Consider the following 25,681-nt stretch of genomic DNA (forward strand, 5'->3'; position numbering starts at 1 on the left):
TGTTTCCTCTGACCAGAGAGAGGAAGCAACCATTCAGCATACTTTTCAGTAGCTGGAAGAGTTTCGAGGTCCTGATGAGGTGAATGATAAAGAAGACCTTTTTCATTTAAGTAGTTACTCAAACTTTCAGAAAGTTTGGGGTTTTTTTTAGTGTTCAACTAAAAAAAATCTATTGAAAATATTTTTATTAAATATCCTAAAGAAAAAACTAAAACAACTATTTTCATTTTTTAGAATTGCCTTCCAGGTCACATATAGTCATATTTTTGCATGGTTACAATCAGTTCTTTAAAAATTGGGCAAAAGGTTCACCTTTTAGGCTGGTTTACATATGCATTTTGTATTTTAACCCAACAAAAATTCTGCTAAGCACTAACCATAGGGAACACAACAGAAGCTTTAGTGTTGTTCAAAGAGTATGTTGAGGCAGGACCTAGTTGTGCTCTCCTTTTAGCATTTTAGGTGTGATTATTGTCATCAGAGTCAATTACTTTTTAATTTGAAAAGTATATGAGAGTATCCAATTGGTACAAGTGTTTATTTAGGAGAACTTGAGGGTAGGTTTTGCAAAATTCAGATGTTGCCTATAAATTATGAACATTGTTTTAATATTCCTGAAAAAAAGATGATGAAATACTAAAATAGCTATTTTAGATAAAAATCCCCCCTCTCCCAAGTAGCACCATGTATTAGCTTATCTCCTTTCCCACAGTAACACAGCTTTATCATGGGAGCATAGGGAATTGAAGCCTTTCACAACGGCTTCAGTCTGATAGCATTGAGCCAGCCTGGGCAAACCTGAGAAGAGGGAGGGAGAAGTAAATTAATAATGTCAAGTGGTAAACATGAGGAATGGGTAGAGCCGTAAAAACTATCTGGGCACAGCATTTCCAATAGAAAACTTTCACAAGGCATTTAATTCCACTAAAATTTAATGAACTAGTAATGACTGAAGATTTGTATCTGTACCTCCTTAGGTAATATTGAAACAAAATTTTCCATAGATATATATGGAAAATATGTATATATGTATATATAAAGTAATCCCACTCAGTGAGCTCCTACTACATATATTTGGATATTTTAAAGCATATTTCTAAATAACTGTAGTAAAAAAAAATTAGAAAATCTTCAGAATTAAGTGATCATGAAAATTTGGCATGAAGATTAAGAAATGGAATCATTCTAAAAGTGTTATGAGGTGATTCATAAGGGACCATGAGAAGATATGTAAGAAAAGCTTCCTTACAATCATTGCTGTCATGGTATCTTGTGCATTATACACAAGAAAGAAAAATTTCATTTTGCACTTGTCTCTTCACAGGCCTGGATGGACCTGCCTTCCCATCCACAGCTGGTTGGACTGAGGGTGGGACTTGAGCCAGTCAGTTGGGTGGTACTGTATCAGAGAAGGCGGTATGCTGATCCTGAGCCCCAGGTAAGCAGAATCAACAGTCTAAGGAATCTGGCCCACAAAGAGAGTATGGCAGAGATTGGTGGAGCAAGTAGCTGCTGGACAACCTTTCAAGTCCATGGAGGTTCAGCTGCAATTCGTGCGGGGATTCAGTGAAAGCCTCTTGAATCCCTTCCCCCACCATCTCCAGCCTAGCCCCTTACTTATCATTTATCCTGATTTGGAGGGTACTGTGTTCAGTTTTAGCCTCTATAATAAGATATATAGAGCAGGTCTAGAGAAAAGCTGCCAGCGATTAATATTCATACTTTTCTATACAAATGATTCTACTGACCTCATGACTATATTAACTAGATATACTTTAAGAAGGATTAAAGTGGCTGTAATTTTTAGTTTGGTAAAGAAAATGCTGAGGGGATTTTTCAAAATCTTGATAATCCCTTTAAAGCAAATTCTAATGAGCTGTGTACCACTCTGTGAAGTCTGAGAAAGGAAATGGACTTAAATACAGCAGAAGGAATTAGTTTCTTGTGAAGAGGAATTTCTTGGCATAGTAAACAAAATTGTGAGGTGCCAGTGACCATGAGATTTACTTTTCTTGGCGTTGTTAAAAAATTGGGCAAAAGTCACCTCTTAGGATGGTTTATATATGCACCTACCTGATGGTCTCTCAAATTTCTCTCTATCCCCAAAAGTAAATTATTTTATTCCCAGAATGTGAGGAATGGTAGGATCGATACTTTATGGAGGAGAAAATGAGATATATTAACAAAATTGGAAAGTGGGGAGGGGCAGAGGAAAATCTAAACTCTGACAATGAGAGCCTTCCTTCCTTTAATCTATGTTTCTGTTTTTGTGCCAGTACCATGTTGTCTTGATTACTGTAGCTTTGTAGTATAGTCTGAAGTCAGGGAGTCTGATTCCTCCAGCTCCGTTTTTTTCCCTCAAGACTGCTTTGGCTCTTCGGGGTCTTTTGTGTCTCCATACAAATTTTAAGATGATTTGTTCTAGCTCCGTAAAAAATACCATTGGTAATTTGATAGGGATTGCATTGAATTTGTAGATTGCTTTGGGTAGTATAGTCATTTTCACAATGTTGATTCTTCCAATCCAAGACATGGTATATCTCTCCATCTGTTGGTATCATCTTTAATTTCTTTCATCAGTGTCTTATAGTTTTCTGCATACAGGTCTTTTGTCTCCTTAGGTAGGTTTATTCCTAGGTATTTTATTCTTTTTGTTGCAGTGGTAAATGGGGGTGTTTCCATAATTGCTCTTTCAGATTTTTCATCATTAGTGTATAGGAATGCAAGAGATTTCTGTGCATTAATTTTGTATCCTGCAACTTTACTATATTCATTAATTAGCTCTAGCAGTTTTCTGGTGGCAGTTTTAGGATTCTCTATGTATAGTATCATGTCATCTGCAAACAGTGACAGTTTTACTTCTTCTTTTCCAATTTGTATTCCTTTTATTTCTTTTTCTTCTCTGATTGCCGTGGCTAGGACTTCCAGAACTATGTTGAATAATAGTGGTGAGAGTGGACATCCTTGTCTCGTTCCTGATCTTAGAGGAAATGCTTTCAGTTTTTCACCGTTGAGAATGATGTTTGCTGTGGGTTTGTCATATATGGCCTTTATTATGTTGAGGTAGGTTCCCTCTATGCCCACTTTCTGGAGAGTTTTTATCAGAAATGGGTGTTGAATTCTGTCAAAAGCGTTTTCTGCATCTATTGAGATGATCATATGGTTTTTCTTCTTCAATTTGTTAATATGGTGTATCCCATTGATTGATTTGCGTATATTGAAGAATCCTTGCATCCCTGGGATAAATCCCACTTGATCGTGGTGTATGATCCTTTTAATGTGTTGTTGGATTCTGTTTGCTAGTATTTTGTTGAGGATTTTTGCATCTATATTCATCAGTGATATTGGTCTGTAATTTTCTTTTTTTGTAGGGTCTTTGTCTGGTTTTGGTATCAGGGTGATGGTGGCCTCATAGAATGAGTTTGGGAGTGTTCCTTCCTCTGCAATTTTTTGGAAGAGTTTGAGAAGGATGGGTGTTAGCTCTTCTCTAAATGTTTGATAGAATTCACCTGTGAAGCCATCTGGTCCTGCACTTTTGTTTGTTGGAAGATTTTTTTTTTTTTTTAAAGAGATATGCTCCCTGTACATTCACAGTAATTATTTTGGAATCTAGTCTTTGTTTTCAGATTCCTAGGGGATATTTTTCTTTTTTTTTTTTTTTGTTTAAATTTTTATTTATTTATTTATTTATGGCTGCATTGGGTCTTCGTATCTGTGCGAGGGCTTTCTCTTGTTGCGGCAAGTGGGGGCCACTCTTCATCATGGTGCGCGGGCCTCTCACTGTCGTGGCCTCTCTTGTTGCGGAGCACAGGCTCCAGACGCTCAGGCTCAGTAATTGTGGCTCACGGGCCTAGTTGCTCCGCAGCATGTGGGATCTTCCCAGACCAGGGCTCGAACCCGTGTCCCCTGCATTGGCAGGCAGATTCTCAACCACTGCGCCACCAGGGAAGCCTGGTTGGAAGATTTTTAATCACAGTTTCAATTTCATTCCTTGTGATTGGTCTGTTCATATTTTCTGTTTCTTCCTGGTTCAGTCTTGGAAGGTTATACCTTTCTAAGAATTAGTCCATTTCTTCCAGGTTGTCCATTTTATTGGCATAGAATTGCTTGTAGTCGTCTCTTAGGATGCTCTGTATTTCTGCAGTGTCTGTTGTAACTTGTCCTTTTTCATTTCTAATTTTATTGATTTGAGTCCTCTCCCTCTTTTTCTTGATGAGTCTGGCTAATGGCTTATCAATTTTGTTTATCTTCTCAAAGAACCAGCTTTTAGTTTTATTGATCTTTGCTATTGTTTTCTTTGTTTCTATTTCACTTATTTCTGCTCTGATCTTTATGATTTCTTTCCTTCTGCTAACTTTGGGTTTTGTTTGTTCTTCTTTGTCTAGGTCCTTTAGGTGTAAGGTTAGATTGTTTACTTGAGATTTTTCTTGTTTCTTGAGGTAGGCTTGTATAGCTATAAACTTCCCTCTTAGAACTGCTTTTGCTGCATCCTGTAGGTTTTGGATCATCGTGTTTTCATTGTCATTTGTCTCTAGGTATTTTTTGATTTCCTCTTTGATTTCTTCAGTGATCTCTTGGTTATTTAGTAACGTATTCTTTAGCCTCCATGTGTTTGTCTTTTTTACGTCTTTTTCCCTGTAATTGATTTCTAATCTCATAGCGTTGTGGTCAGAAAAGATGCTTGATATGATTTCAATTTTCTTAACTTTACTGAGGCTTGATTTGAGACCCAAGATGTGATCTATCCTGGAGAGTGTTCTGTGCGCACTTGAGAAGAACGTGTAATCTGCAGTTTTTGGATGGAATCTCCTATAAATATCAGTTAAATCTATCTGGTCTATTGTGTCATTTAGAGCTTCTGTTTCCTTATTTATTTTCATTTTGGATGATCTGTCCATTGGTGTAAGTGAGGTGTTAAAGTCCCCCACTATGATTGTGTTACTGTCGATTTCCTCTGTTATAGCTGTTAGCAGTTGCCTTATGTATTGAGGTGCTCCTATGTTGTGTGCATATATATTTATAATTGTTATATCTTCTTCTTGGATTGATCCCTTGATCATTATGTCGTGTCCTTCCTTGTCTCTTGTAACATTCTTTATTTTAAAGTCTATTTTATGTGATATGGGTATAGCTACTGCAGCTTTCTTTTGATTTCCATTTGCATGGAATATCTTTTTCCATCCCCTCACTTTCAGTCTGTATGTGTCCCTAGGTCTGAATTGGGTCTCTTGTAGACAGCATATTTGTGTGTCTTGTTTTTGTATCCATTCAGCAAGCCTGTGTCTTTTGGTTGGAGCATTTAATCCATTCACGTTTAAGGTAATTATCAATATGTATGTTCCTATGACCATTTTCTTAATTGTTTTGGGTTTGTTTTTGTAGGTCCTTTTCTTCTCTTGTGTTTCCCACTTAGAGAAGTTCCTTTAGCATTTGTTGTAGAGCTGGTTTGGTGGTGCTGAATCCTCTTAGCTTTTGCTTGTCTGTAAAGCTTTTGATTTCTCCATCGAATCTGAATGAGATCCTTGCCGGGTAGGGTAATCTTGGTTGTAGGTTCTTCCCTTTCATCACTTTCATCACTTTAAGTATATCATGCCAGTCCCTTGTGGCTTGTAGAGTTTCTGTTGAGAAATCAGCTGTGAACCTTATGGGAGTTCCCTTGTATGTTTTTTGTCGTTTTTCCCTTACTGCTTTCAAGAATTTTTCTTTGTCTTTAATTTTTGCCACTTTGATTACTATGTGTCTCAGCGTGTTTCTCCTTGGGGTTATCCTGTATGGGACTCTCTGCGCTTCCTGGACTTGGGTGGCTATTTCCTTTCCCATGTTAGGGAAGTTTTCGACTATAATCTCTTCAAATATTTTCTCTGGTCCTTTCTCTCTCTCTTCTCCTTCTGGCACCCCTAATGCGAATGTTGTTGCATTTAATGTTGTCCCAGAGGTCTCTTAGGCTGTCTTCATTTCTTTTCATTCTTTTTCCTTTAGTCTGTTCCGCAGCAGTGAATTCCATCATTCTGTCTTCCAGGTCACTTATCCGTTCTTCTGCCTCAGTTATTCTGCTATTGATTCCTTCTAGTGTAGTTTTCATTTCAGTTATTGTATTGGTCATCTCTGTTTGTTTGTTCTTTAATTCTTCTAGGTCTTTGTTAAACATTTCTTGCATCTTCTTGATCTTTGCCTCCATTCTTATTCCGAGGTCCTGGATCATCTTCACTATCATTATTCTGAATTCTTTTTCTGGAAGGTTGCCTATCTCCACTTCATTGAGTTGTTTTTCTGGGGTTTTAGCTTGTTCCTTCATCTGGTACCTAGCCCTCTGCCTTTTCATCTTTTCTATCTTTCTGTGAATGTGGTTTTTGTTCCACAGGCTGCAGGATTATAGTTCTTTTTGCTTCTGCCTTTTTAAGACTTTGGATACACATTGCCAAATTACCATCCAGAAATGCTATGCCAATTTGTAGTCCACCCCAACAGTGGATGTGAAGCCTGCCTCACACAAACACTGGCTTGTAGCACTTTTAAAACAGTGTAAAACTACAAAAATGAGTACCTCTCCCTTTTTCATGCAAGTGGGATTACTCCAAATTTCATAACTTTTTTCAGTTAATTTAGTGTGAACATCTTAGCAAGTCAGTAAATTTGCATCTACTGCATCATTTTTTGTGACTGTTCAGTGTTCCATTATATGAACATGCCACAGTACACATAGCTTATCCATTCTTGTATATAAGCTATGTCCAGTTTTTCAGTTCCAAGTAGTACTCTGATATGTATCCTTGCCTATATCTCTGACTATTTCTTTTGGTTAAATACTTAGAAAGAGAGTTGTTGGATCAAAAGGGTATACACATTTTAAAGGCTTGGCTTAATCTGATAGGAGAATAACCACATTTTGTTTTATTTTGTATTCATTTGATTTACTGGTGGGTTTACTGGCTGTTTGTATTAATTTGGCTACTTGGTTAATTATACCCTGTGTCCATTCTTCTGTAGTGAGAGTTTGTAACGGTTGTATCCTATCCTGTCAGATCCATATGTCTGACTTTCGATTTCTGTGTGTTGTGGGGTGTTGAAAGACTCCAGTTTTTTTAATGTGATGGTCCACACGACACTTAAAAAGATAACTCATGATGGCTGCCTTTCATGTAATATTTTTTAATACCTGTGCTTTTGTGATGATCCCTTTTGTTTAAATGAGTAGGTTGTTCAGCCCCAGAACTACTAGAATTCATGATCATTTGTTCTAGTTTTTGTCTGACCTTTTACTGAGAGAGTTCTTGACCATCATACTTTCATGATAGGTTTTTAGTATGTATTGTGTATTCACACATTGTTTGAATTTGTTATTATTTGTATCCTCTTAGACTTGTCTTTTTTGTACTAAAACTAACAGTTATTACATTTCTTCTCTTTCGTTTTCCCCTTTTAACTAGTTTCAAGTGTGATTTGAAGCTCAAGATCATGATCAAAAGAATGCAGTGCCTTCCTGAGCTCCACCAGTTTTTGCTTGTGAGGTTTACATGCCCAGAGTAGTAAAGTCTGTTATCATTTTTTTTCTTATGTTTCCTCTGACCAGAGAGAGGAAGCAACCATTCAGCATACTTTTCAGTAGCTGGAAGAGTTTCGAGGTCCTGATGAGGTGAATGATAAAGAAGACCTTTTTCATTTAAGTAGTTACTCAAACTTTCAGAAAGTTTGGGGTTTTTTTTAGTGTTCAACTAAAAAAAAATCTATTGAAAATATTTTTATTAAATATCCTAAAGAAAAAACTAAAACAACTATTTTCATTTTTTAGAATTGCCTTCCAGGTCACATATAGTCATATTTTTGCATGGTTACAATCAGTTCTTTAAAAATTGGGCAAAAGGTTCACCTTTTAGGCTGGTTTACATATGCATTTTGTATTTTAACCCAACAAAAATTCTGCTAAGCACTAACCATAGGGAACACAACAGAAGCTTTAGTGTTGTTCAAAGAGTATGTTGAGGCAGGACCTAGTTGTGCTCTCCTTTTAGCATTTTAGGTGTGATTATTGTCATCAGAGTCAATTACTTTTTAATTTGAAAAGTATATGAGAGTATCCAATTGGTACAAGTGTTTATTTAGGAGAACCTGAGGGTAGGTTTTGCAAAATTCAGATGTTGCCTATAAATTATGAACATTGTTTTAATATTCCTGAAAAAAAGATGATGAAATACTAAAATAGCTATTTTAGATAAAAATCCCCCCTCTCCCAAGTAGCACCATGTATTAGCTTATCTCCTTTCCCACAGTAACACAGCTTTATCATGGGAGCATAGGGAATTGAAGCCTTTCACAACGGCTTCAGTCTGATAGCATTGAGCCAGCCTGGGCAAACCTGAGAAGAGGGAGGGAGAAGTAAATTAATAATGTCAAGTGGTAAACATGAGGAATGGGTAGAGCCGTAAAAACTATCTGGGCACAGCATTTCCAATAGAAAACTTTCACAAGGCATTTAATTCCACTAAAATTTAATGAACTAGTAATGACTGAAGATTTGTATCTGTACCTCCTTAGGTAATATTGAAACAAAATTTTCCATAGATATATATGGAAAATATGTATATATGTATATATAAAGTAATCCCACTCAGTGAGCTCCTACTACATATATTTGGATATTTTAAAGCATATTTCTAAATAACTGTAGTAAAAAAAAATTAGAAAATCTTCAGAATTAAGTGATCATGAAAATTTGGCATGAAGATTAAGAAATGGAATCATTCTAAAAGTGTTATGAGGTGATTCATAAGGGACCATGAGAAGATATGTAAGAAAAGCTTCCTTACAATCATTGCTGTCATGGTATCTTGTGCATTATACACAAGAAAGAAAAATTTCATTTTGCACTTGTCTCTTCACAGGCCTGGATGGACCTGCCTTCCCATCCACAGCTGGTTGGACTGAGGGTGGGACTTGAGCCAGTCAGTTGGGTGGTACTGTATCAGAGAAGGCGGTATGCTGATCCTGAGCCCCAGGTAAGCAGAATCAACAGTCTAAGGAATCTGGCCCACAAAGAGAGTATGGCAGAGATTGGTGGAGCAAGTAGCTGCTGGACAACCTTTCAAGTCCATGGAGGTTCAGCTGCAATTCGTGCGGGGATTCAGTGAAAGCCTCTTGAATCCCTTCCCCCACCATCTCCAGCCTAGCCCCTTACTTATCATTTATCCTGATTTGGAGGGTACTGTGTTCAGTTTTAGCCTCTATAATAAGATATATAGAGCAGGTCTAGAGAAAAGCTGCCAGCGATTAATATTCATACTTTTCTATACAAATGATTCTACTGACCTCATGACTATATTAACTAGATATACTTTAAGAAGGATTAAAGTGGCTGTAATTTTTAGTTTGGTAAAGAAAATGCTGAGGGGATTTTTCAAAATCTTGATAATCCCTTTAAAGCAAATTCTAATGAGCTGTGTACCACTCTGTGAAGTCTGAGAAAGGAAATGGACTTAAATACAGCAGAAGGAATTAGTTTCTTGTGAAGAGGAATTTCTTGGCATAGTAAACAAAATTGTGAGGTGCCAGTGACCATGAGATTTACTTTTCTTGGCGTTGTTAAAAAATTGGGCAAAAGTCACCTCTTAGGATGGTTTATATATGCACCTACCTGATGGTCTCTCAAATTTCTCTCTATCCCCAAAAGTAAATTATTTTATTCCCAGAATGTGAGGAATGGTAGGATCGATACTTTATGGAGGAGAAAATGAGATATATTAACAAAATTGGAAAGTGGGGAGGGGCAGAGGAAAATCTAAACTCTGACAATGAGAGCCTTCCTTCCTTTAATCTATGTTTCTGTTTTTGTGCCAGTACCATGTTGTCTTGATTACTGTAGCTTTGTAGTATAGTCTGAAGTCAGGGAGTCTGATTCCTCCAGCTCCGTTTTTTTCCCTCAAGACTGCTTTGGCTCTTCGGGGTCTTTTGTGTCTCCATACAAATTTTAAGATGATTTGTTCTAGCTCCGTAAAAAATACCATTGGTAATTTGATAGGGATTGCATTGAATTTGTAGATTGCTTTGGGTAGTATAGTCATTTTCACAATGTTGATTCTTCCAATCCAAGACATGGTATATCTCTCCATCTGTTGGTATCATCTTTAATTTCTTTCATCAGTGTCTTATAGTTTTCTGCATACAGGTCTTTTGTCTCCTTAGGTAGGTTTATTCCTAGGTATTTTATTCTTTTTGTTGCAGTGGTAAATGGGGGTGTTTCCATAATTGCTCTTTCAGATTTTTCATCATTAGTGTATAGGAATGCAAGAGATTTCTGTGCATTAATTTTGTATCCTGCAACTTTACTATATTCATTAATTAGCTCTAGCAGTTTTCTGGTGGCAGTTTTAGGATTCTCTATGTATAGTATCATGTCATCTGCAAACAGTGACAGTTTTACTTCTTCTTTTCCAATTTGTATTCCTTTTATTTCTTTTTCTTCTCTGATTGCCGTGGCTAGGACTTCCAGAACTATGTTGAATAATAGTGGTGAGAGTGGACATCCTTGTCTCGTTCCTGATCTTAGAGGAAATGCTTTCAGTTTTTCACCGTTGAGAATGATGTTTGCTGTGGGTTTGTCATATATGGCCTTTATTATGTTGAGGTAGGTTCCCTCTATGCCCACTTTCTGGAGAGTTTTTATCAGAAATGGGTGTTGAATTCTGTCAAAAGCGTTTTCTGCATCTATTGAGATGATCATATGGTTTTTCTTCTTCAATTTGTTAATATGGTGTATCCCATTGATTGATTTGCGTATATTGAAGAATCCTTGCATCCCTGGGATAAATCCCACTTGATCGTGGTGTATGATCCTTTTAATGTGTTGTTGGATTCTGTTTGCTAGTATTTTGTTGAGGATTTTTGCATCTATATTCATCAGTGATATTGGTCTGTAATTTTCTTTTTTTGTAGGGTCTTTGTCTGGTTTTGGTATCAGGGTGATGGTGGCCTCATAGAATGAGTTTGGGAGTGTTCCTTCCTCTGCAATTTTTTGGAAGAGTTTGAGAAGGATGGGTGTTAGCTCTTCTCTAAATGTTTGATAGAATTCACCTGTGAAGCCATCTGGTCCTGCACTTTTGTTTGTTGGAAGATTTTTTTTTTTTTTTAAAGAGATATGCTCCCTGTACATTCACAGTAATTATTTTGGAATCTAGTCTTTGTTTTCAGATTCCTAGGGGATATTTTTCTTTTTTTTTTTTTTTTGTTTAAATTTTTATTTATTTATTTATTTATGGCTGCATTGGGTCTTCGTATCTGTGCGAGGGCTTTCTCTTGTTGCGGCAAGTGGGGGCCACTCTTCATCATGGTGCGCGGGCCTCTCACTGTCGTGGCCTCTCTTGTTGCGGAGCACAGGCTCCAGACGCTCAGGCTCAGTAATTGTGGCTCACGGGCCTAGTTGCTCCGCAGCATGTGGGATCTTCCCAGACCAGGGCTCGAACCCGTGTCCCCTGCATTGGCAGGCAGATTCTCAACCACTGCGCCACCAGGGAAGCCTGGTTGGAAGATTTTTAATCACAGTTTCAATTTCATTCCTTGTGATTGGTCTGTTCATATTTTCTGTTTCTTCCTGGTTCAGTCTTGGAAGGTTATACCTTTCTAAGAATTAGTCCATTTCTTCCAGGTTGTCCATTTTATTGGCATAGAATTGCTTGTAGTCGTCTCTTAGGATGCTCTGTATTTCTGCAGTGTCTGTTGTAACTTGTCCTTTTTCATTTCTAATTTTATTGATTTGAGTCCTCTCCCTCTTTTTCTTGATGAGTCTGGCTAATGGCTTATCAATTTTGTTTATCTTCTCAAAGAACCAGCTTTTAGTTTTATTGATCTTTGCTATTGTTTTCTTTGTTTCTATTTCACTTATTTCTGCTCTGATCTTTATGATTTCTTTCCTTCTGCTAACTTTGGGTTTTGTTTGTTCTTCTTTGTCTAGGTCCTTTAGGTGTAAGGTTAGATTGTTTACTTGAGATTTTTCTTGTTTCTTGAGGTAGGCTTGTATAGCTATAAACTTCCCTCTTAGAACTGCTTTTGCTGCATCCTGTAGGTTTTGGATCATCGTGTTTTCATTGTCATTTGTCTCTAGGTATTTTTTGATTTCCTCTTTGATTTCTTCAGTGATCTCTTGGTTATTTAGTAACGTATTCTTTAGCCTCCATGTGTTTGTCTTTTTTACGTCTTTTTCCCTGTAATTGATTTCTAATCTCATAGCGTTGTGGTCAGAAAAGATGCTTGATATGATTTCAATTTTCTTAACTTTACTGAGGCTTGATTTGTGACCCAAGATGTGATCTATCCTGGAGAGTGTTCCGTGCGCACTTGAGAAGAACGTGTAATCTGCTGTTTTTGGATGGAATCTCCTATATATATCAGTTAAATCTATCTGGTCTATTGTGTCATTTAGAGCTTCTGTTTCCTTATTTATTTTCATTTTGGTTGATCTGTCCATTGCTGTAAGTGAGGTGTTAAAGTCCCCCACTATGATTGTGTTGCTGTCGATTTCCTCTTTTATGGCTGTTAGCAGTTGCCTTATGTATTGAGGTGCTCCTATGTTGGGTGCATATATATTTATAATTGTTATATCTTCTTCTTGGATTGATCCCTTGATCATTATGTCGTGTCCTTCTTTGTCTCTTGTAACATTCTTTATTTTAAAGTCTATTTTATCTGATATGAGTATAGCTACTGCAGCTTTCTTTTGATTTCCATTTGCATGGAATATCTTTTTCCATCCCCTCACTTTCAGTCTGTATGTGTCCCTAGGTCTGAATTGGGTCTCTTGTAGACAGCATATTTGTGTGTCTTGTTTTTGTATCCATTCAGCAAGCCTGTGTCTTTTGGTTGGAGCATTTAATCCATTCACGTTTAAGGTAATTATCAATATGTATGTTCCTATGACCATTTTCTTAATTGTTTTGGGTTTGTTTTTGTAAGTCCTTTTCTTCTCTTGTGTTTCCCACTTAGAGAAGTTCCTTTAGCATTTGTTGTAGAGCTGGTTTGGTGGTGCTGAATCCTCTTAGCTTTTGCTTGTCTGTAAAGCTTTTGATTTCTCCATCGAATCTGAATGAGATCCTTGCCGGGTAGGGTAATCTTGGTTGTAGGTTCTTCCCTTTCATCACTTTCATCACTTTAAGTATATCATGCCAGTCCCTTGTGGCTTGTAGAGTTTCTGTTGAGAAATCAGCTGTGAACCTTATGGGAGTTCCCTTGTATGTTTTTTGTCGTTTTTCCCTTACTGCTTTCAAGAATTTTTCTTTGTCTTTAATTTTTGCCACTTTGATTACTATGTGTCTCAGCGTGTTTCTCCTTGGGGTTATCCTGTATGGGACTCTCTGCGCTTCCTGGACTTGGGTGGCTATTTCCTTTCCCATGTTAGGGAAGTTTTCGACTATAATCTCTTCAAATATTTTCTCTGGTCCTTTCTCTCTCTCTTCTCCTTCTGGCACCCCTAATGCGAATGTTGTTGCATTTAATGTTGTCCCAGAGGTCTCTTAGGCTGTCTTCATTTCTTTTCATTCTTTTTCCTTTAGTCTGTTCCGCAGCAGTGAATTCCATCATTCTGTCTTCCAGGTCACTTATCCGTTCTTCTGCCTCAGTTATTCTGCTATTGATTCCTTCTAGTGTAGTTTTCATTTCAGTTATTGTATTGGTCATCTCTGTTTGTTTGTTCTTTAATTCTTCTAGGTCTTTGTTAAACATTTCTTGCATCTTCTTGATCTTTGCCTCCATTCTTATTCCGAGGTCCTGGATCATCTTCACTATCATTATTCTGAATTCTTTTTCTGGAAGGTTGCCTATCTCCACTTCATTGAGTTGTTTTTCTGGGGTTTTAGCTTGTTCCTTCATCTGGTACCTAGCCCTCTGCCTTTTCATCTTTTCTATCTTTCTGTGAATGTGGTTTTTGTTCCACAGGCTGCAGGATTATAGTTCTTTTTGCTTCTGCCTTTTTAAGACTTTGGATACACATTGCCAAATTACCATCCAGAAATGCTATGCCAATTTGTAGTCCACCCCAACAGTGGATGTGAAGCCTGCCTCACACAAACACTGGCTTGTAGCACTTTTAAAACAGTGTAAAACTACAAAAATGAGTACCTCTCCCTTTTTCATGCAAGTGGGATTACTCCAAATTTCATAACTTTTTTCAGTTAATTTAGTGTGAACATCTTAGCAAGTCAGTAAATTTGCATCTACTGCATCATTTTTTGTGACTGTTCAGTGTTCCATTATATGAACATGCCACAGTACACATAGCTTATCCATTCTTGTATATAAGCTATGTCCAGTTTTTCAGTTCCAAGTAGTACTCTGATATGTATCCTTGCCTATATCTCTGACTATTTCTTTTGGTTAAATACTTAGAAAGAGAGTTGTTGGATCAAAAGGGTATACACATTTTAAAGGCTTGGCTTAATCTGATAGGAGAATAACCACATTTTGTTTTATTTTGTATTCATTTGATTTACTGGTGGGTTTACTGGCTGTTTGTATTAATTTGGCTACTTGGTTAATTATACCCTGTGTCCATTCTTCTGTAGTGAGAGTTTGTAACGGTTGTATCCTATCCTGTCAGATCCATATGTCTGACTTTCGATTTCTGTGTGTTGTGGGGTGTTGAAAGACTCCAGTTTTTTTAATGTGATGGTCCACACGACACTTAAAAAGATAACTCATGATGGCTGCCTTTCATGTAATATTTTTTAATACCTGTGCTTTTGTGATGATCCCTTTTGTTTAAATGAGTAGGTTGTTCAGCCCCAGAACTACTAGAATTCATGATCATTTGTTCTAGTTTTTGTCTGACCTTTTACTGAGAGAGTTCTTGACCATCATACTTTCATGATAGGTTTTTAGTATGTATTGTGTATTCACACATTGTTTGAATTTGTTATTATTTGTATCCTCTTAGACTTGTCTTTTTTGTACTAAAACTAACAGTTATTACATTTCTTCTCTTTCGTTTTCCCCTTTTAACTAGTTTCAAGTGTGATTTGAAGCTCAAGATCATGATCAAAAGAATGCAGTGCCTTCCTGAGCTCCACCAGTTTTTGCTTGTGAGGTTTACATGCCCAGAGTAGTAAAGTCTGTTATCATTTTTTTTCTTATGTTTCCTCTGACCAGAGAGAGGAAGCAACCATTCAGCATACTTTTCAGTAGCTGGAAGAGTTTCGAGGTCCTGATGAGGTGAATGATAAAGAAGACCTTTTTCATTTAAGTAGTTACTCAAACTTTCAGAAAGTTTGGGGTTTTTTTTAGTGTTCAACTAAAAAAAATCTATTGAAAATATTTTTATTAAATATCCTAAAGAAAAAACTAAAACAACTATTTTCATTTTTTAGAATTGCCTTCCAGGTCACATATAGTCATATTTTTGCATGGTTACAATCAGTTCTTTAAAAATTGGGCAAAAGGTTCACCTTTTAGGCTGGTTTACATATGCATTTTGTATTTTAACCCAACAAAAATTCTGCTAAGCACTAACCATAGGGAACACAACAGAAGCTTTAGTGTTGTTCAAAGAGTATGTTGAGGCAGGACCTAGTTGTGCTCTCCTTTTAGCATTTTAGGTGTGATTATTGTCATCAGAGTCAATTACTTTTTAATTTGAAAAGTATATGAGAGTATCCAATTGGTACAAGTGTTTATTTAGGAGAACTTGAGGGTAGGTTTTGCAAAATTCAGATGTTGCCTATAAATTATGAACATTGTTTTAATATTCCTGAAAAAAAGATGATGAAATACTAAAATAGCTATTTTAGATAAAAATCCCCCCTCTCCCAAGTAGCACCATGTATTAGCTTATCTCCTTTCCCACAGTAACACAGCTTTATCATGGGAGCATAGGGAATTGAAGCCTTTCACAACGGCTTCAGTCTGATAGCATTGAGCCAGCCTGGGCAAACCTGAGAAGAGGGAGGGAGAAGTAAATTAATAATGTCAAGTGGTAAACATGAGGAATGGGTAGAGCCGTAAAAACTATCTGGGCACAGCATTTCCAATAGAAAACTTTCACAAGGCATTTAATTCCACTAAAATTTAATGAACTAGTAATGACTGAAGATTTGTATCTGTACCTCCTTAGGTAATATTGAAACAAAATTTTCCATAGATATATATGGAAAATATGTATATATGTATATATAAAGTAATCCCACTCAGTGAGCTCCTACTACATATATTTGGATATTTTAAAGCATATTTCTAAATAACTGTAGTAAAAAAAAATTAGAAAATCTTCAGAATTAAGTGATCATGAAAATTTGGCATGAAGATTAAGAAATGGAATCATTCTAAAAGTGTTATGAGGTGATTCATAAGGGACCATGAGAAGATATGTAAGAAAAGCTTCCTTACAATCATTGCTGTCATGGTATCTTGTGCATTATACACAAGAAAGAAAAATTTCATTTTGCACTTGTCTCTTCACAGGCCTGGATGGACCTGCCTTCCCATCCACAGCTGGTTGGACTGAGGGTGGGACTTGAGCCAGTCAGTTGGGTGGTACTGTATCAGAGAAGGCGGTATGCTGATCCTGAGCCCCAGGTAAGCAGAATCAACAGTCTAAGGAATCTGGCCCACAAAGAGAGTATGGCAGAGATTGGTGGAGCAAGTAGCTGCTGGACAACCTTTCAAGTCCATGGAGGTTCAGCTGCAATTCGTGCGGGGATTCAGTGAAAGCCTCTTGAATCCCTTCCCCCACCATCTCCAGCCTAGCCCCTTACTTATCATTTATCCTGATTTGGAGGGTACTGTGTTCAGTTTTAGCCTCTATAATAAGATATATAGAGCAGGTCTAGAGAAAAGCTGCCAGCGATTAATATTCATACTTTTCTATACAAATGATTCTACTGACCTCATGACTATATTAACTAGATATACTTTAAGAAGGATTAAAGTGGCTGTAATTTTTAGTTTGGTAAAGAAAATGCTGAGGGGATTTTTCAAAATCTTGATAATCCCTTTAAAGCAAATTCTAATGAGCTGTGTACCACTCTGTGAAGTCTGAGAAAGGAAATGGACTTAAATACAGCAGAAGGAATTAGTTTCTTGTGAAGAGGAATTTCTTGGCATAGTAAACAAAATTGTGAGGTGCCAGTGACCATGAGATTTACTTTTCTTGGCGTTGTTAAAAAATTGGGCAAAAGTCACCTCTTAGGATGGTTTATATATGCACCTACCTGATGGTCTCTCAAATTTCTCTCTATCCCCAAAAGTAAATTATTTTATTCCCAGAATGTGAGGAATGGTAGGATCGATACTTTATGGAGGAGAAAATGAGATATATTAACAAAATTGGAAAGTGGGGAGGGGCAGAGGAAAATCTAAACTCTGACAATGAGAGCCTTCCTTCCTTTAATCTATGTTTCTGTTTTTGTGCCAGTACCATGTTGTCTTGATTACTGTAGCTTTGTAGTATAGTCTGAAGTCAGGGAGTCTGATTCCTCCAGCTCCGTTTTTTTCCCTCAAGACTGCTTTGGCTCTTCGGGGTCTTTTGTGTCTCCATACAAATTTTAAGATGATTTGTTCTAGCTCCGTAAAAAATACCATTGGTAATTTGATAGGGATTGCATTGAATTTGTAGATTGCTTTGGGTAGTATAGTCATTTTCACAATGTTGATTCTTCCAATCCAAGACATGGTATATCTCTCCATCTGTTGGTATCATCTTTAATTTCTTTCATCAGTGTCTTATAGTTTTCTGCATACAGGTCTTTTGTCTCCTTAGGTAGGTTTATTCCTAGGTATTTTATTCTTTTTGTTGCAGTGGTAAATGGGGGTGTTTCCATAATTGCTCTTTCAGATTTTTCATCATTAGTGTATAGGAATGCAAGAGATTTCTGTGCATTAATTTTGTATCCTGCAACTTTACTATATTCATTAATTAGCTCTAGCAGTTTTCTGGTGGCAGTTTTAGGATTCTCTATGTATAGTATCATGTCATCTGCAAACAGTGACAGTTTTACTTCTTCTTTTCCAATTTGTATTCCTTTTATTTCTTTTTCTTCTCTGATTGCCGTGGCTAGGACTTCCAGAACTATGTTGAATAATAGTGGTGAGAGTGGACATCCTTGTCTCGTTCCTGATCTTAGAGGAAATGCTTTCAGTTTTTCACCGTTGAGAATGATGTTTGCTGTGGGTTTGTCATATATGGCCTTTATTATGTTGAGGTAGGTTCCCTCTATGCCCACTTTCTGGAGAGTTTTTATCAGAAATGGGTGTTGAATTCTGTCAAAAGCGTTTTCTGCATCTATTGAGATGATCATATGGTTTTTCTTCTTCAATTTGTTAATATGGTGTATCCCATTGATTGATTTGCGTATATTGAAGAATCCTTGCATCCCTGGGATAAATCCCACTTGATCGTGGTGTATGATCCTTTTAATGTGTTGTTGGATTCTGTTTGCTAGTATTTTGTTGAGGATTTTTGCATCTATATTCATCAGTGATATTGGTCTGTAATTTTCTTTTTTTGTAGGGTCTTTGTCTGGTTTTGGTATCAGGGTGATGGTGGCCTCATAGAATGAGTTTGGGAGTGTTCCTTCCTCTGCAATTTTTTGGAAGAGTTTGAGAAGGATGGGTGTTAGCTCTTCTCTAAATGTTTGATAGAATTCACCTGTGAAGCCATCTGGTCCTGCACTTTTGTTTGTTGGAAGATTTTTTTTTTTTTTAAAGAGATATGCTCCCTGTACATTCACAGTAATTATTTTGGAATCTAGTCTTTGTTTTCAGATTCCTAGGGGATATTTTTCTTTTTTTTTTTTTTTGTTTAAATTTTTATTTATTTATTTATTTATGGCTGCATTGGGTCTTCGTATCTGTGCGAGGGCTTTCTCTTGTTGCGGCAAGTGGGGGCCACTCTTCATCATGGTGCGCGGGCCTCTCACTGTCGTGGCCTCTCTTGTTGCGGAGCACAGGCTCCAGACGCTCAGGCTCAGTAATTGTGGCTCACGGGCCTAGTTGCTCCGCAGCATGTGGGATCTTCCCAGACCAGGGCTCGAACCCGTGTCCCCTGCATTGGCAGGCAGATTCTCAACCACTGCGCCACCAGGGAAGCCTGGTTGGAAGATTTTTAATCACAGTTTCAATTTCATTCCTTGTGATTGGTCTGTTCATATTTTCTGTTTCTTCCTGGTTCAGTCTTGGAAGGTTATACCTTTCTAAGAATTAGTCCATTTCTTCCAGGTTGTCCATTTTATTGGCATAGAATTGCTTGTAGTCGTCTCTTAGGATGCTCTGTATTTCTGCAGTGTCTGTTGTAACTTGTCCTTTTTCATTTCTAATTTTATTGATTTGCGTCCTCTCCCTCTTTTTCTTGATGAGTCTGGCTAATGGCTTATCAATTTTGTTTATCTTCTCAAAGAACCAGCTTTTAGTTTTATTGATCTTTGCTATTGTTTTCTTTGTTTCTATTTCACTTATTTCTGCTCTGATCTTTATGAGTTCTTTCCTTCTGCTAACTTTGGGTTTTGTTTGTTCTTCTTTGTCTAGGTCCTTTAGGTGTAAGGTTAGATTGTTTACTTGAGATTTTTCTTGTTTCTTGAGGTAGGCTTGTATAGCTATAAACTTCCCTCCTAGAACTGCTTTTGCTGCATCCTGTAGGTTTTGGATCATCGTGTTTTCATTGTCATTTGTCTCTAGGTATTTTTTGATTTCCTCTTTGATTTCTTCAGTGATCTCTTGGTTATTTAGTAACGTATTCTTTAGCCTCCATGTGTTTGTCTTTTTTACGTCTTTTTCCCTGTAATTGATTTCTAATCTCATAGCGTTGTGGTCAGAAAAGATGCTTGATATGATTTCAATTTTCTTAACTTTACTGAGGCTTGATTTGAGACCCAAGATGTGATCTATCCTGGAGAGTGTTCTGTGCGCACTTGAGAAGAAAGTGTAATCTGCAGTTTTTGGATGGAATCTCCTATAAATATCAGTTAAATCTATCTGGTCTATTGTGTCATTTAGAGCTTCTGTTTCCTTATTTATTTTCATTTTGGATGATCTGTCCATTGGTGTAAGTGAGGTGTTAAAGTCCCCCACTATGATTGTGTTACTGTCGATTTCCTCTGTTATAGCTGTTAGCAGTTGCCTTATGTATTGAGGTGCTCCTATGTTGGGTGCATATATATTTATAATTGTTATATCTTCTTCTTGGATTGATCCCTTGATCATTATGTCGTGTCCTTCCTTGTCTCTTGTAACATTCTTTATTTTAAAGTCTATTTTATGTGATATGGGTATAGCTACTCCAGCTTTCTTTTGATTTCCATTTGCATGGAATATCTTTTTCCATCCCCTCACTTTCAGTCTGTATGTGTCCCTAGGTCTGAATTGGGTCTCTTGTAGACAGCATATTTGTGTGTCTTGTTTTTGTATCCATTCAGCAAGCCTGTGTCTTTTGGTTGGAGCATTTAATCCATTCACGTTTAAGGTAATTATCAATATGTATGTTCCTATGACCATTTTCTTAATTGTTTTGGGTTTGTTTTTGTAGGTCCTTTTCTTCTCTTGTGTTTCCCACTTAGAGAAGTTCCTTTAGCATTTGTTGTAGAGCTGGTTTGGTGGTGCTGAATCCTCTTAGCTTTTGCTTGTCTGTAAAGCTTTTGATTTCTCCATCGAATCTGAATGAGATCCTTGCCGGGTAGGGTAATCTTGGTTGTAGGTTCTTCCCTTTCATCACTTTCATCACTTTAAGTATATCATGCCAGTCCCTTGTGGCTTGTAGAGTTTCTGTTGAGAAATCAGCTGTGAACCTTATGGGAGTTCCCTTGTATGTTTTTTGTCGTTTTTCCCTTACTGCTTTCAAGAATTTTTCTTTGTCTTTAATTTTTGCCACTTTGATTACTATGTGTCTCAGCGTGTTTCTCCTTGGGGTTATCCTGTATGGGACTCTCTGCGCTTCCTGGACTTGGGTGGCTATTTCCTTTCCCATGTTAGGGAAGTTTTCGACTATAATCTCTTCAAATATTTTCTCTGGTCCTTTCTCTCTCTCTTCTCCTTCTGGCACCCCTAATGCGAATGTTGTTGCATTTAATGTTGTCCCAGAGGTCTCTTAGGCTGTCTTCATTTCTTTTCATTCTTTTTCCTTTAGTCTGTTCCGCAGCAGTGAATTCCATCATTCTGTCTTCCAGGTCACTTATCCGTTCTTCTGCCTCAGTTATTCTGCTATTGATTCCTTCTAGTGTAGTTTTCATTTCAGTTATTGTATTGGTCATCTCTGTTTGTTTGTTCTTTAATTCTTCTAGGTCTTTGTTAAACATTTCTTGCATCTTCTTGATCTTTGCCTCCATTCTTATTCCGAGGTCCTGGATCATCTTCACTATCATTATTCTGAATTCTTTTTCTGGAAGGTTGCCTATCTCCACTTCATTGAGTTGTTTTTCTGGGGTTTTAGCTTGTTCCTTCATCTGGTACCTAGCCCTCTGCCTTTTCATCTTTTCTATCTTTCTGTGAATGTGGTTTTTGTTCCACAGGCTGCAGGATTATAGTTCTTTTTGCTTCTGCCTTTTTAAGACTTTGGATACACATTGCCAAATTACCATCCAGAAATGCTATGCCAATTTGTAGTCCACCCCAACAGTGGATGTGAAGCCTGCCTCACACAAACACTGGCTTGTAGCACTTTTAAAAAAGTGTAGAACTACAAAAATGAGTACCTCTCCCTTTTTCATGCAAGTGGGATTACTCCAAATTTCATAACTTTTTTCAGTTAATTTAGTGTGAACATCTTAGCAAGTCAGTAAATTTGCATCTACTGCATCATTTTTTGTGACTGTTCAGTGTTCCATTATATGAACATGCCACAGTACACATAGCTTATCCATTCTTGTATATAAGCTATGTCCAGTTTTTCAGTTCCAAGTAGTACTCTGATATGTATCCTTGCCTATATCTCTGACTATTTCTTTTGGTTAAATACTTAGAAAGAGAGTTGTTGGATCAAAAGGGTATACACATTTTAAAGGCTTGGCTTAATCTGATAGGAGAATAACCACATTTTGTTTTATTTTGTATTCATTTGATTTACTGGTGGGTTTACTGGCTGTTTGTATTAATTTGGCTACTTGGTTAATTATACCCTGTGTCCATTCTTCTGTAGTGAGAGTTTGTAACGGTTGTATCCTATCCTGTCAGATCCATATGTCTGACTTTCGATTTCTGTGTGTTGTGGGGTGTTGAAAGACTCCAGTTTTTTTAATGTGATGGTCCACACGACACTTAAAAAGATAACTCATGATGGCTGCCTTTCATGTAATATTTTTTAATACCTGTGCTTTTGTGATGATCCCTTTTGTTTAAATGAGTAGGTTGTTCAGCCCCAGAACTACTAGAATTCATGATCATTTGTTCTAGTTTTTGTCTGACCTTTTACTGAGAGAGTTCTTGACCATCATACTTTCATGATAGGTTTTTAGTATGTATTGTGTATTCACACATTGTTTGAATTTGTTATTATTTGTATCCTCTTAGACTTGTCTTTTTTGTACTAAAACTAACAGTTATTACATTTCTTCTCTTTCGTTTTCCCCTTTTAACTAGTTTCAAGTGTGATTTGAAGCTCAAGATCATGATCAAAAGAATGCAGTGCCTTCCTGAGCTCCACCAGTTTTTGCTTGTGAGGTTTACATGCCCAGAGTAGTAAAGTCTGTTATCATTTTTTTTCTTATGTTTCCTCTGACCAGAGAGAGGAAGCAACCATTCAGCATACTTTTCAGTAGCTGGAAGAGTTTCGAGGTCCTGATGAGGTGAATGATAAAGAAGACCTTTTTCATTTAAGTAGTTACTCAAACTTTCAGAAAGTTTGGGGTTTTTTTTAGTGTTCAACTAAAAAAAATCTATTGAAAATATTTTTATTAAATATCCTAAAGAAAAAACTAAAACAACTATTTTCATTTTTTAGAATTGCCTTCCAGGTCACATATAGTCATATTTTTGCATGGTTACAATCAGTTCTTTAAAAATTGGGCAAAAGGTTCACCTTTTAGGCTGGTTTACATATGCATTTTGTATTTTAACCCAACAAAAATTCTGCTAAGCACTAACCATAGGGAACACAACAGAAGCTTTAGTGTTGTTCAAAGAGTATGTTGAGGCAGGACCTAGTTGTGCTCTCCTTTTAGCATTTTAGGTGTGATTATTGTCATCAGAGTCAATTACTTTTTAATTTGAAAAGTATATGAGAGTATCCAATTGGTACAAGTGTTTATTTAGGAGAACTTGAGGGTAGGTTTTGCAAAATTCAGATGTTGCCTATAAATTATGAACATTGTTTTAATATTCCTGAAAAAAAGATGATGAAATACTAAAATAGCTATTTTAGATAAAAATCCCCCCTCTCCCAAGTAGCACCATGTATTAGCTTATCTCCTTTCCCACAGTAACACAGCTTTATCATGGGAGCATAGGGAATTGAAGCCTTTCACAACGGCTTCAGTCTGATAGCATTGAGCCAGCCTGGGCAAACCTGAGAAGAGGGAGGGAGAAGTAAATTAATAATGTCAAGTGGTAAACATGAGGAATGGGTAGAGCCGTAAAAACTATCTGGGCACAGCATTTCCAATAGAAAACTTTCACAAGGCATTTAATTCCACTAAAATTTAATGAACTAGTAATGACTGAAGATTTGTATCTGTACCTCCTTAGGTAATATTGAAACAAAATTTTCCATAGATATATATGGAAAATATGTATATATGTATATATAAAGTAATCCCACTCAGTGAGCTCCTACTACATATATTTGGATATTTTAAAGCATATTTCTAAATAACTGTAGTAAAAAAAAATTAGAAAATCTTCAGAATTAAGTGATCATGAAAATTTGGCATGAAGATTAAGAAATGGAATCATTCTAAAAGTGTTATGAGGTGATTCATAAGGGACCATGAGAAGATATGTAAGAAAAGCTTCCTTACAATCATTGCTGTCATGGTATCTTGTGCATTATACACAAGAAAGAAAAATTTCATTTTGCACTTGTCTCTTCACAGGCCTGGATGGACCTGCCTTCCCATCCACAGCTGGTTGGACTGAGGGTGGGACTTGAGCCAGTCAGTTGGGTGGTACTGTATCAGAGAAGGCGGTATGCTGATCCTGAGCCCCAGGTAAGCAGAATCAACAGTCTAAGGAATCTGGCCCACAAAGAGAGTATGGCAGAGATTGGTGGAGCAAGTAGCTGCTGGACAACCTTTCAAGTCCATGGAGGTTCAGCTGCAATTCGTGCGGGGATTCAGTGAAAGCCTCTTGAATCCCTTCCCCCACCATCTCCAGCCTAGCCCCTTACTTATCATTTATCCTGATTTGGAGGGTACTGTGTTCAGTTTTAGCCTCTATAATAAGATATATAGAGCAGGTCTAGAGAAAAGCTGCCAGCGATTAATATTCATACTTTTCTATACAAATGATTCTACTGACCTCATGACTATATTAACTAGATATACTTTAAGAAGGATTAAAGTGGCTGTAATTTTTAGTTTGGTAAAGAAAATGCTGAGGGGATTTTTCAAAATCTTGATAATCCCTTTAAAGCAAATTCTAATGAGCTGTGTACCACTCTGTGAAGTCTGAGAAAGGAAATGGACTTAAATACAGCAGAAGGAATTAGTTTCTTGTGAAGAGGAATTTCTTGGCATAGTAAACAAAATTGTGAGGTGCCAGTGACCATGAGATTTACTTTTCTTGGCGTTGTTAAAAAATTGGGCAAAAGTCACCTCTTAGGATGGTTTATATATGCACCTACCTGATGGTCTCTCAAATTTCTCTCTATCCCCAAAAGTAAATTATTTTATTCCCAGAATGTGAGGAATGGTAGGATCGATACTTTATGGAGGAGAAAATGAGATATATTAACAAAATTGGAAAGTGGGGAGGGGCAGAGGAAAATCTAAACTCTGACAATGAGAGCCTTCCTTCCTTTAATCTATGTTTCTGTTTTTGTGCCAGTACCATGTTGTCTTGATTACTGTAGCTTTGTAGTATAGTCTGAAGTCAGGGAGTCTGATTCCTCCAGCTCCGTTTTTTTCCCTCAAGACTGCTTTGGCTCTTCGGGGTCTTTTGTGTCTCCATACAAATTTTAAGATGATTTGTTCTAGCTCCGTAAAAAATACCATTGGTAATTTGATAGGGATTGCATTGAATTTGTAGATTGCTTTGGGTAGTATAGTCATTTTCACAATGTTGATTCTTCCAATCCAAGACATGGTATATCTCTCCATCTGTTGGTATCATCTTTAATTTCTTTCATCAGTGTCTTATAGTTTTCTGCATACAGGTCTTTTGTCTCCTTAGGTAGGTTTATTCCTAGGTATTTTATTCTTTTTGTTGCAGTGGTAAATGGGGGTGTTTCCATAATTGCTCTTTCAGATTTTTCATCATTAGTGTATAGGAATGCAAGAGATTTCTGTGCATTAATTTTGTATCCTGCAACTTTACTATATTCATTAATTAGCTCTAGCAGTTTTCTGGTGGCAGTTTTAGGATTCTCTATGTATAGTATCATGTCATCTGCAAACAGTGACAGTTTTACTTCTTCTTTTCCAATTTGTATTCCTTTTATTTCTTTTTCTTCTCTGATTGCCGTGGCTAGGACTTCCAGAACTATGTTGAATAATAGTGGTGAGAGTGGACATCCTTGTCTCGTTCCTGATCTTAGAGGAAATGCTTTCAGTTTTTCACCGTTGAGAAT

The 25,681-nt window shown here is 36.9% G+C and overlaps 1 protein-coding gene and 1 long non-coding RNA gene across 3 annotated transcripts in view; one reads left to right on the forward strand and one right to left on the reverse strand.

The window, feature by feature from the left end:
- LOC309656204 (muscarinic acetylcholine receptor M5) overlaps positions 1-25,681 on the reverse strand; it is a 340,164-nt gene that overhangs the window by 283,161 nt on the left and 31,322 nt on the right. The window lies entirely within an intron of this gene.
- Positions 1-25,681, forward strand: part of LOC309656284 — a 374,358-nt gene that overhangs the window by 36,818 nt on the left and 311,859 nt on the right. The window lies entirely within an intron of this gene.

Source organism: Balaenoptera physalus (assembly GCF_965194825.1).
Source record: "Balaenoptera physalus genome assembly, chromosome: 2".
Lineage (NCBI taxonomy): Eukaryota > Metazoa > Chordata > Mammalia > Artiodactyla > Balaenopteridae > Balaenoptera > Balaenoptera physalus.